The sequence below is a fragment of the Girardinichthys multiradiatus genome, chromosome 7, assembly GCF_021462225.1.
Source record: "Girardinichthys multiradiatus isolate DD_20200921_A chromosome 7, DD_fGirMul_XY1, whole genome shotgun sequence".
In the NCBI taxonomy this organism is placed as follows: Eukaryota; Metazoa; Chordata; class Actinopteri; order Cyprinodontiformes; family Goodeidae; genus Girardinichthys; species Girardinichthys multiradiatus.
The window spans coordinates 5,639,950-5,652,829 of NC_061800.1; the positions used below are offsets into that span (position 1 = coordinate 5,639,950).

Below are 12,880 nucleotides of genomic sequence, written 5' to 3' on the forward strand. Positions count from 1 at the left end.
AAGGTTGATCAGACTACACCTCACAGCATTCAATGCAGTTTAGAGATTCCGCTGACATCACAGACTGAGATTATATAAGGAGGTCTCATATGTGCCTAAGCACCCTTGCTGCTGGCCTGGCCAGGCGCACCGGAGCATCTCACTAAGAGTAAATTTATTAACTCGCTGGCAAATGAACTTTCTCCCTCAAAATCTTTGAAGAAAGAGCTCAACAAAGCTTTAAGATCTAGCTGTATGCACACCCGGCAGATCTTTTTCATATTAGTTATTTGTTTGCAAACCCAGTTTTGCAGCTCTCTGAACCACGAAGACTGACTGTTTTTTCGTGCAGGCCAGAGCACCGGTTCCAGACGGGACGATATTGATCCTGCTCACAAGAAGTCAATTTTCAAGTAAGTGATATGTCTGGACAGAGCTAAAATTTAGGTTGAGAATAGGACAATCCAGGATCATTATTGTGTTATTTGTGTTGTGTTTTTGGACTGTTTATTCCTCATTTTCCAGTTGTCCATTACTCATCAATTGATTGACCTTCCATTTTACTATTATTACTATTTTCCTTTGTTCAGTAGTTTAATGAGTGTTACTACTGTTATGTGGAAAATTTCATTGGCATATTTTGACTGTAATGTTGACATTAATAATTACAATAAAAATATAAATTATAATAAAAAAGTTCTGGAATCGAACGACATGGCATGGTCCTCTTTTGCTCCCACCCTAGCACCTGTGCTGGTTCAGCGGGGATTGGAAGTGTTGGGATGGCATGTGGGTCTCTGACGACGTCACTGGGGGGTCGGTGGGAGGCTGTCCCCCTTGGTGTGGTGTTGTTTGTGTGGGGCCTCTGTTGGGCTTCTGCTGGGTGGCCTGTGGTTCCTGGGGACGTGTCAGGCTGGCTGTGGGCCACAGAAGGAATCCTGGGCTCCTCAAGAGAAAGTGAGGTGTGTAATGGATGACCAATGTAATGGATGACCAATGACCAATAAAATGATGGGCGATAAACAGCTTCAACTATCAAAACAAATTTATAAAACAGCAGGGAATCAATTTCCATAAGCAGGTTTCATGTTTATTTTTAACAATTTGTGAAAAACGCTTAGAACAACCAGCTGGATATGTGTTAATGCTAAGCTCAGTAGATGCTGGATAGGGTGCATGCTGATTTGAGGTGGAAATTGAAGGACAATGCCCACAACTCACCACCTTTTAACTACAACTAACCCTTACTGATATACCAGCTAACCTCCATCACACACTTTTCTGCATTCCGCAGAGTAGGTTTCCATGGAGACAAGCAGAGCGAGGTGGTGTTATGGCCTGGATTAAGGCTCTCCGGAGGTCATCTGGAGGAGATCCCTGACCTACTGGGAGTTGTTTTCTTCAATACGCTGCATCCTGCTTATGGTTCCTGGAGCAGTGGAGGATTAAGTGCACCTGCCAAAGGCAGCTCCACCTCTCCACTGAGTCAGGCCTTGTTCACGCCCAAGGAGGAGGTGATCATTAACTCGGCTCTTGATACTGCAACTCTAGCTCACAAACTGCACTGACATTAGCTGTCCAATCTCTGTCTTTATGTCTGTGCACTGACACATGGGTTACCATTACATCAGTGTGGCCTGCCTACTTTGATGCTGGGTCTAGTCTTGATTTAATAAAGTCAATCATGCAATGAGATATTCTTTCTGTTGAGCAAATCTGCTCTGGCACATGTAGGCAACCAGTTTCTCTACATAGTATATATAGGATGGTTGAAATGCTGGTTCAGATTAAGGTTTCTTCTTGTTAAAGCAGTTGTTCCTCTCCACTGTTGCCCTGCGCTTTCTTGGGATGAGGGATCGGATCAAAGTGATGATCTGATGTAATCTGTTGGTTTTTCTTACACAACCTTTCACTTACTGGCATTGTGTGATCAACTTAGTAAGAATGTATTAGATTATAATTGGTTGGAATTAAACTGTATGCAGGTGGATTGAATCTGGCTGTATTCGAGTGAACTGAATGAGTTTCGGTAGAAAAGGTAGATGGGATTCAGACCTTTGTCTTGTGCCATGGGATGACATTTATTGTAAAATAGTTATGAAAACATTCTATTTTGAATTAAAACTAAAAAGGAAGGACTTAAAAAAGAAGATACTGTTAGATTATAGCACAAATGCCTACATAAAACAATGTGTGTGCAAGAACACCCTGCATCATCATTAGTGAGCATTTTAACACTAGATGTCACTATTACAACACAAATCAGTATCATTCAGAATATTGTCTGAAGGATAGATAAGTGAGTTTTAGTCAATATGAACATAAATATGAACAATTTACAAGGAGGCTTGATACCCTCAGTGGCTGAAATGAATACATAAAAAATAACATTTATCCCTGGGTTACTAAGATTAAAACTTTCAATATCAAAACTAGAAATTTGCCTTGGATCTATTAATTTGTGTCTTATTATTTGTGTATAACACCTTGCCTTGCAGCAAGAAGGTCCTGAGTTTGACTCCCGGCCGGGGGCCTTTCTACATGGAGTTTGCCCGTTAGGTTAATTGGTCTCTCTAAATTGCCCTTAGATGTGAATGAGTGTGTGCATGGTGGTTTGTTCTGTGTGTGTCTGTGTTGCTCTGCAATCGACTGGCGACCTGTCCAGGGTGTACCCTGCCTCCCGCCCATAGACTGCTGGAGATAGGCACCAGCTTCCCTGTGATCCACTATGGAAGACGTGGTATAGAAGATGACTGACTGATTTAATGAACTTTAAAAGTCAAATGATTCTCAAAAAGCTTCAAAGGGCTTTAATCTCTGCCACCATAGCCTGTTAAATATATGTCAACTATACATGTAATGGACCACAGTCAAATAAAGGGTCTTCTATCCCTAATGATCTCCTAAATGTGTCTTTGGAGGAAGAACTGGGTGACATAAGTGTTTAATGTGCTGTTTCATAAACTGCTCACTTCCTTCCTCTCCTGTAGGTTGTGTTTAGCAGAAGAGGGCCCTGAATTTCCTTCCCTGAGGGCTCCAGGCGGGTGGAGCTCCTGGCAGGCAGTGGTTTTCTGCTGAAAGCAAAGTCCAGTTTAAACCCTAAGGAGTTATTTTTTGTGCTGCTCCGTAATGAATAACCACTGGTGGTCACCATGTTTCTAGCTGGGTTTTTGCTTTGCAGTTCTTCCATGTTCACCTGAAAGTATTCATTCCCCTTGGTTTATTACCTATAGTGTTACATTCCATCCTGTAATTTAAATGTTTTAATCTAATTTTATTGAATGCATCTGCACAAAATAAGTTGGTGAAGTGAAATGAGAAAAATATATACAAAAAACAACAAAAGGAAAAAAAATGAACATTAGCATGTGCATATGTATCCACCCCATGTGCTATAAAGCCCCTAAAAAGTTCAGCACCATCAAATCAAACATCTTCAAATGGAAAGCACATGGTATCACAACAACCCTGCCATGAGAGGGTCACCCACCAGGACTCAGAGACCGGGCAAGGAGAGCATTTATCACGGAGGTGGCACAGAGACCAAAGGTAACCTTGAAGGAGTTGCAGACTTCCTCAACAGAGACTCTCCATAGGAACACAATAACCTGTACACTCCATAGAGCTGGGCTTTATGGAAGAGTGGCCAGAAAAAGACATTACTTAGTGTTAACAATAAGAAGGCATGTTTTGAGTTTGCCAAAAGTCATGCGGCAGACACCCCAAATTTATGGAGTAAGGTGCTCTAAAAATTTACCTTTTCAGACATGGAGGAAAACACTATACCTGGAGCAAACACATTCCATTACCCTGTTGTGATTATGAATCTGAGAATTTTTAATATTAATATTGTAATATTTTATCAAATAATATTCTGGTCTGTTAAGGGTTGTCCTGTGAATACCAGCCCAGTAAGGCGATGGTATTAGAACAAAATAGAAAGGTGTGAGACGAGCTCTGGCATTATTGAACAGCATAAACTCTGCACATATATGGAATGAATTCACACAATTTCTTAAAGTACAAGAATTTATTAACAAAAATAAGTCAACTCAAAGTCAAACATATTTCAATCAACAAACTCTTTACTATGCTAAAACAATCCAACTAAACTACCAAGCAGAATGAAAGAATAACGGAGACTAATAGGCTATGAACAATATAAACAAGTTGATTAAAGATGGTTGAAACCATGACCGAAAGAGTGATGCAACATTACCATGAAATGTTTATGTTTGAGAACCAAAGATTATCTAGAAGAATCTGGAAGTGACGTTAAGTTAGTCTTGGAACTAACTTAGACAACCATTCACAATGCAAGATCAGATAAAATATTATTTTAATAAAATAATGTTTTAAGAATAATCTGCTGAATAAAACCAACCTTTTGGATGACTAATTCTCAACAGGATCTCATTAGCTGCCTTTATTGAAATAATATTTAAAGAAATATTAAGGGAATATTTTGGAAAAGAGCCAAATCTTTTTGGAGAAAAGGGGCTTAATGGTGTTTACTTAAGTTATCAGATTTAGAAAAATAATGTTTAGGGACTATTATTTACTAGCTTGAAAACTAGCAACCTTTCTGTTAAATATTCCCTAGCAGGCAAGCACGTGTCCTAAGCCGTTAGCAATTAAAGCTAACAAAGGAAGCTGATAGCTTGGGACCAGAATCAGACACACACCTTTAAAATACCAGGGTTAATAAAAGGGTTAAAATGCAAGAGCGCGGACGGCACGTTATGGCCGATCTGTGTTTGAAACCACCCTTTAAATAAAGTTTGTCTTAACTTTAAAAACACACAAACAAAACCAAACTTCATAAAATGAAAAACGTTTAGATCATTTCAATATAAATCTTTCTCCATTACTCTGCCCAAACACCAAACCTCATATGAACGTGTTGAGGAGTTGTTCTGGCGACGATTAAGTTTGAAGAGACATACTGCTAAAGCAACAATAGAGTGGTTTAAGGGGACACAGTTAAATGGCGTAGGCAAAGTCCAGACCTCAATCCAATTGAGAATCTGTGGTTACATTTGAAGATCCAACATGAAGGAGCTGGAGCAGTTTTGCCTTGAGGAATGGGCAAAAATCCCTGTGGCAAGGTGTGGCAACCTCATAGAGACTTATCCAAAGAGACTTGCAGCTGTAATTCTCACAAAAGGTGACTCTACAAAGCACTGAATTTGTTATTTTGTCTTATTTTTTGTTTGTGAAGCAGAGCAATACATGTTTCACATTGTCCACAGCCCAAGATTTGTGCTTCTTGCACCATTGACACCGACGTTTGGCATTGGCCTGAGTGACCAAAGGTTTGGTTATAGCAGCCCGGCCGTGTACAGGTCCTTCTCAAAAAATTAGCATATTGTGATAAAGTTCATTATTTTCCATAATGTCATGATGAAAATTTAACATTCATATATTTTAGATTCATTGCACACTAACTGAAATATTTCAGGTCTTTTATTGTCTTAATACGGATGATTTTGGCATACAGCTCATGAAAACCCAAAATTCCTATCTCACAAAATTAGCATATTTCATCCCACCAATAAAAGAAAAGTGTTTTTAATACAAAAAACGTCAACCTTCAAATAATCATGTACAGTTATGCACTCGATACTTGGTCGGGAATCCTTTGGCAGAAATGACTGCTTCAATGCGGCGTGGCATGGAGGCAATCAGCCTGTGGCACTGCTGAGGTCTTATGGAGGCCCAGGATGCTTCGATAGCGGCCTTTAGCTCATCCAGAGTGTTGGGTCTTGAGTTTCTCAACGTTCTCTTCACAATATCCCACAGATTCTCTATGGGGTTCAGGTCAGGAGAGTTGGCAGGCCAATTGAGCACAGCGATACCATGGTCAGTAAACCATTTACCAGTGGTTTTGGCACTGTGAGCAGGTGCCAGGTCGTGCTGAAAAACGAAATCTTCATCTCCATAAAGCTTTTCAGCAGATGGAGGCATGAAGTGCTCCAAAATCTCCTGATAGCTAGCTGCATTGACCCTGCCCTTGATAAAACACAGTGGACCAACACCAGCAGCTGACACGGCACCCCAGACCATCACTGACTGTGGGTACTTGACACTGGACTTCTGGCCTTCTCCCCAGTCTTCCTCCAGACTCTGGCACCTTGATTTCTGAATGACATGCAGAATTTGCTTTCATCCGAAAAAAGTACTTTGGACCACTGAGCAACAGTCCAGTGCTGCTTCTCTGTAGCCCAGGTCTGGGGAATGCGGCACCTGTAGCCCATTTCCTGCACACGCCTGAGCACGGTGGCTCTGGATGTTTCTACTCCAGACTCAGTCCACTGCTTCCGCAGGTCCCCCAAGGTCTGGAATCAGCCCTTCTCCACAATCTTCCTCAGGGTCCGGTCACCTCTTCTCGTTGTGCAGCATTTTCTGCCACACTTTTTCCTTCCCACAGACTTCCCACTGAGGTGCCTTGATACAGCACTCTGGGAACAGCCTATTTGTTCAGAAATTTCTTTCTGTGTCTTACCCTCTTGCTTGAGGGTGTCAATAGTGGCCTTCTGGACAGCAGTCAGGTCGGCAGTCTTACCCATGATTGGGGTTTTGAGTGATGAACCAGGCTGGGAGTTTTAAAGGCCTCAGGAATCTTTTGCAGGTGTTTAGAGTTAACTCGTTGATTCAGATGATTAGGTTCATAGCTCGTTTAGAGACCCTTTTAATAATATGCTAATTTTGTGAGATAGGAATTTTGGGTTTTCATGAGCTGTATGCCAAAATCATCCGTATTAAGACAATAAAAGACCTGAAATATTTCAGTTAGTGTGCAATGAATCTAAAATATATGAATGTTAAATTTTCATCATGACATTATGGAAAATAATGAACTTTATCACAATATGCTAATTTTTTGAGAAGGACCTGTATATTGACCCTGTGGAGTTCCTGACGGACAGTTCTGGTGGAAACAGGAGAGTTGAGGTGCACATTTAATTCTGCCATGATTTGGGCAGCTGTGGTTTTATGTTTTTTGGATACAATCCGGGTTAGCACCCAAACATCCCTTTCAGACAGCTTCCTCTTGTGTCCACAGTTAATCCTGTTGGATGTGGTTCGTCCTTCTTGGTGGTATACTGACATTACCCTGGATACCGTGGCTCTTGATACATCACAAAGACTTGCTGTCTTGGTCACAGATGCGCCAGCAAGACGTGCACCAACAATTTGTCCTCTTTTGAACTCTGGTATGTCACCCATAATGTTGTGTGCATTTCAATATTTTGAGCAAAACTGTGCTCTTACCCTGCTAATTGAACCTTCACACTCTGCTCTTACTGGTGCAATGTGCAATCAATGAAGACTGGCTACCAGGCTGGTCCAATTTAGCCATGAAACCTCTCACACTAAAATGACAGGTGTTTCAGTTTCATTGTACAACCCCTGTATATTCAAATAAATAAATAAATTGGTCAATTTAATTCTTAAAAAAACTACACTTGACATACCAAGTCTATTTGCTCTTTTTTACCCAGGTAAATAAATTGTATACATTTCAAATTTTCGTCTTTGTTTTGTGTGTTGGTCTGTTTTATCCATTTGACTACTTCCTTCCTTTTTCTACTTCCTCTTATTCTTCTAGACCTAACAATACTTGACAGTTTAAATGACTTTAGACATCAAACAGAACAAGCTGCACATCAACTTCTAAAGGCCAGTAACAGATACACATTTCCCAGTGATCAAATTATTTGCAGCCTCTAATTATTTGTTGAAATATATTGAAGGGAATCACAAGAAAAAGGTTAATTTACCACAAAACACAACTGGTACAATTTCCATTGTCTATTATCCAATACACTTGGATATTTACCTTTTTAGTTGATTAATATCTGTATAGTTTTGTGTTTTTATTCCAATTGTAGAAGCTGAGAGCTGCCATCACATCTAACAAGGCAGTCAGGGAACTGAACATCTGGAATTCCATATTGGTAACTCATGCGAGGCTTATATATCAACCCTGACTTTGACTGTGTGTTAGAGGAAAATAAATCTTACCAAAAGCACTTCAAGTCATAAATACATTTATGGTTAGAAAAGACTGTCATGTAGCATTTTAACTGATAATTGTTTTCTACCTTATTTACTCCTGTTTGTTTTTAACACCCATACAAATCAGAGTTTCGTGCTTGTTTAGTTCATTTGATGGAGCTATTGATCATTTACAGCACAAATCAAATACGGCCCAACCCTGTTTTAGGTGTTTCAAACAGGTTGGGCGAGGAGAATATTGCTCTGGTCATGTGAGACCAGAATTTAACTTGGTTTTCATACAAAATGCAACCTGTGGAGGAACATGACCCTAAACACATCATTACCACAGTGATGGCAGCATTATGTTGTGAGGACGCTTTTCTTGAACAGGGAAACTGGTCAGAGATGATGGTAAGATGGATGGATAAATACCAGACAAACATGTTAGTGGAAGCAAAAGACATGACACAGGAAGTAAGGTTGATACCTTCCAGAACACCTTTAAACATACAGACAGAGCTACAGCAGAACCAAAGACTAGGTGTTAGAAAGTCAAAGTCCAGACCTAAATCTTTTGAACTGTGGATAAGTCTGTGGAAAGACTATCCATTAATGTCTACATGTTCTCCATCCAGTCTGACTGAGCTTGAGCTATTTAACAAAGGATAATGGGCAGCAGCTTCAGATGTCCAAAGCTGGTAAAGACATACCCCTGATGATGTGCAGCTTTAAATACACTGAAAGGTTGTTCTACAAAGTTTGCACTCAGAGTAGCTGAATACAAATTCATGCAACATCATTGTTGTTTCATGTTACATCAAAACCATTTATCCTTTTTGCTCAGATTGTCCAGATTAAATCTCTGTGTTTGTGAAATTTAAAATTATGTGCACTGGTTTGACATTTTATTTCACTAAATTGAAACTGAATTTAATGGTTTGAAACTGAATGTATTTCCTTTGAAAATGTATTTTGTCATTTTAAAAATTCAGTATGACTACTTTCAGTTTTAAAATTCAGTTTCAATTCCAAAGTTCTGTTTTTGTGTCTACTCCGGGTCCTTGAGGAAAGCCATAAAGAACTCAAACACAGATTCACAGATTTACATTTCATACCAGGTTAAACTTCCTTTCTGGCATTTTGAGCGGGAGCAGTGCAGAGTCATTCACAATGTCAAACAGACCAATGTAACACCGGCAGCACACTATGCAAACCTTTACCTCCCTTGTGCTGCTGGTCAGGGTCTTTAAGGGCCCTGTCATTCATATGGAGGTGAAATTAACAGCCTTGGTCTTTTCTTAACTTAGCCAGCCCTGCAGTTTGGCACACTGTAAAAATAATTAGCATGGTGTCAGAGAAGCTCTAATGAATGCTGAATGTTAACAATGTAAGAGATTTGGGTAAGGTTTGGGATTAAAGCTAAACAGTAGATTCAGATCAATAGTTCAAATTGTGAGAGCCAAAATCTGATTCTTTATTGTCATATCTGAAGGACTTTATATGACTTTTGCTTGCTGCTTGGCTTCCTGCTCTCATTGTTAGGCATCTGCTCTTTTTTTGTCATTGGCACAACAACCAGGACGTCATTTAACCAATCAGTGAGCTTAAGGACTCAGAGCTGTAACTCAAACCCTGACTGCTGCTGTTCAGCATAGAAGTGCTGAGTAACAACATTCAGAACAGCCTGAGCTTGGGGGGCAGCAACTCAGTGTGCACCTCCTCTACACACTGAGGTGCTGCTGACCTCTGCCACTCTCAAGTTTCCACTGAAGACCATTTAGGCACAGACAGCAGACAGTTGCCCAGATGCTCATTATTTTTTTTCTCTTTTAAAATGTTCTGCTCCTCATTAAAGAGTCTGAGGAACACCAGAACACAGAGCAACAGATGCAAATGTTCCTCTCAAACTTTCCTCCAACTTCTTCAAATTCAGTTCAAATCAATATGTGGTCATTTAACTTTATAACGGTAAAGCGAGAGAGCAATATAACAATGTAAACAAATATATACAAAAAGTACGTCCTCAGTTTTATTTTCTCCAACTGACCCTCATACCTAATAAAGTGGCCAATGAGTGTAGAGTTTTTTTTTTCTCTCTGTAGTTAAAGTTAATCTGAAAGCCTACATTCAACCAGATGTTACTGAAAACTGGCTTCACAATAAAAGCACACCCGAGGTATTTAAAAGGACCACAAGCAAATCAAACAGTCAGTAAGTCATTTTCCATTCCGCTTCTTCCATAGTGGGTTGTGGGGAAGCTGGTGCCTATCTCCAGCAGTCTATGGGCGAGAGGCGGGGTACACCCTGGACAGGTCGCAAGTCCATCGCAGGGCAACACACAAACAACCACACACATTCATTCATACACCCAAGGGCAATTTAGAGAGACCAATTACACTAACATGCATGTCTTTGAACTGCGGGAGGAAGCCGGACTACCCGGAGAGAACCCACGCATGCACGGGGAGAACATGCAAACTCCATGCAGAAAGACCCCCGGTCAGGAGTCACCTTCTTGCTGCAAGGCAACAGCGCTACCAACTGTGCCACGGTGCAGCAGTGTCCCTGTTGACCCCTGTCTAGAACATGTGCTGTGGAATAATTAATAATATAGAAATACATGTGAAAGGTTTAAACCAGGGCCATCAAATGAAGTTAGATTAGTTTATCCTCAGTTTCTCAACAGAAGACCTGTTTGATTCATTAATTATTAGTTGTGCATTTGTTCAACAAATGAGATAATTCTGCTCACAGAAAACAGTAAAGCAGATATTGTAAAGACATTTGTTTAGAGGTAATTTCTTCAGGTCAAACCACTTCATTGACAAAGGAAACATTGTGAAGCACACAGATTTGTAGTAATCACAAAATATATGAAAAAAGATTTTGACATATCATCAACTAAATAATGTAAAATTTGTGCAACAGTGCATTTAAATAGTCCAATAAACTAATACAAACTAAGAGAAAGATTCAAACCTGCTGCCATTCTAACCTGGCTGAAAATAGCGGCAGGCTTGGAGATATACAGGTCCTTCTCAAAATACTAGCATATTGTGATAAAGTTCATTATTTTCCATAATGTAATGATGAAAATTTAACATTCATATATTTTAGATTCATTGCACACTAACTGAAATATTTCAGGTCTTTTATTGTCTTAATACGGATGATTTTGGCATACAGCTCATGAAAACCCAAAATTCCTATCTCACAAACTTAGCATATCATTAAAAGGGTCTCTAAACGAGCTATGAACCTAATCATCTGAATCAACGAGTTAACTCTAAACACCTGCAAAAGATTCCTGAGGCCTTTAAAACTCCCAGCCTGGTTCATCACTCAAAACCCCAATCATGGGTAAGACTGCCGACCTGACTGCTGTCCAGAATGCCACTATTGACACCCTCAAGCAAGAGGGTAAGACACAGAAAGAAATTTCTGAACGAATAGGCTGTTCCCAGAGTGCTGTATCAAGGCACCTCAGTGGGAAGTCTGTGGGAAGGAAAAAGTGTGGCAGAAAACGCTGCACAACGAGAAGAGGTGACCGGACCCTGAGGAAGATTGTGGAGAAGGGCCGATTCCAGACCTTGGGGGACCTGCGGAAGCAGTGGACTGAGTCTGGAGTAGAAACATCCAGAGCCACCGTGCACAGGCGTGTGCAGGAAATGGGCTACAGGTGTCGCATTCCCCAGGTCAAGCCACTTTTGAACCAGAAACAGCGGCAGAAGCGCCTGACCTGGGCTACAGAGAAGCATCACTGGACTGTTGTGGTCCAAAGTACTTTTTTCAGATGAAAGCAAATTCTGCATGTCATTCGGAAATCAAGGTGCCACAGTCTGGAGGAAGACTGTGGAGAAGGAAATGCCAAAATGCCAGAAGTCCAGTGTCAAGTACCCACAGTCAGTGATGGTCTGGTGTGCCGTGTCAGCTGCTGGTGTTGGTCCACTGTGTTTTATCAAGGGCAGGGTCAATGCAGCTAGCTTTCAGGAGATTTTGGAGCACTTCATGCTTCCATCTGCTGAAAAGCTTTATGGAGATGAAGATTTCATTTTTCAGCACGACCTGGCACCTGCTCACAGTGCCAAAACCACTGGTAAATGGTTTACTGACCATGGTATCACTGTGCTCAATTGGCCTGCCAACTCTCCTGACCTGAACCTCATAGAGAATCTGTGGGATATTGTGAAGAGAACGTTGAGAGACTCAAGACCCAACACTCTGGATGAGCTAAAGGCCGCTATCGAAGCATCCTGGGCCTCCATAAGACCTCAGCAGTGCCACAGGCTGATTGCCTCCATGCCACGCCGCATTGAAGCAGTCATTTCTGCCAAAGGATTCCCGACCAAGTATTGAGTGCATAACTGTACATGATTATTTGAAGGTTGACGTTTTTTGTATTAAAAACACTTTTCTTTTATTGGTCGGATGAAATATGCTAATTTTGTGAGATAGGAATTTTGGGTTTTCATGAGCTGTATGCCAAAATCATCCGTATTAAGACAATAAAAGACCTGAAATATTTCAGTTAGTGTGCAATGAATCTAAAATATAGGAATGTTAAATTTTCATCATGACATTATGGAAAATAATTAACTTTATCACAATATGCTAATATTTTGAGAAGGACCTGTATACCAAAGAAAACCTGCATCTGCTGCCAAAGATGCTTCAACAATCAAATTATTATCAGTATTCATGGATCATGAATACTTATGTACATGTCATCTATTTGTTTGCTTTTTAATTATTTTTTTTAATACAAAACTGTTTTTTCACTTTGTGTTTATAGTGTATTTTGTGTAAAATATTAAGGGAAATGTCAGGATCCTTAGATGTTTGAGTTCTGAGTTTCCTTCTTGTCTGTTTCTTTTCACTTCCTTGTTGTTTATGTTCT

General features: G+C 40.2%; 1 long non-coding RNA gene across 1 annotated transcript; it reads left to right on the forward strand.

The window, feature by feature from the left end:
- The first annotated feature begins 206 nt into the window (after window positions 1–206).
- Window positions 207–3,120, forward strand: LOC124870969. The gene is made up of 3 exons (XR_007038913.1): window positions 207–392; window positions 1,274–1,493; window positions 2,970–3,120. It is a non-coding gene; the product is annotated as an uncharacterized LOC124870969 (long non-coding RNA).
- The last annotated feature ends 9,760 nt before the right edge of the window (window positions 3,121–12,880 follow it).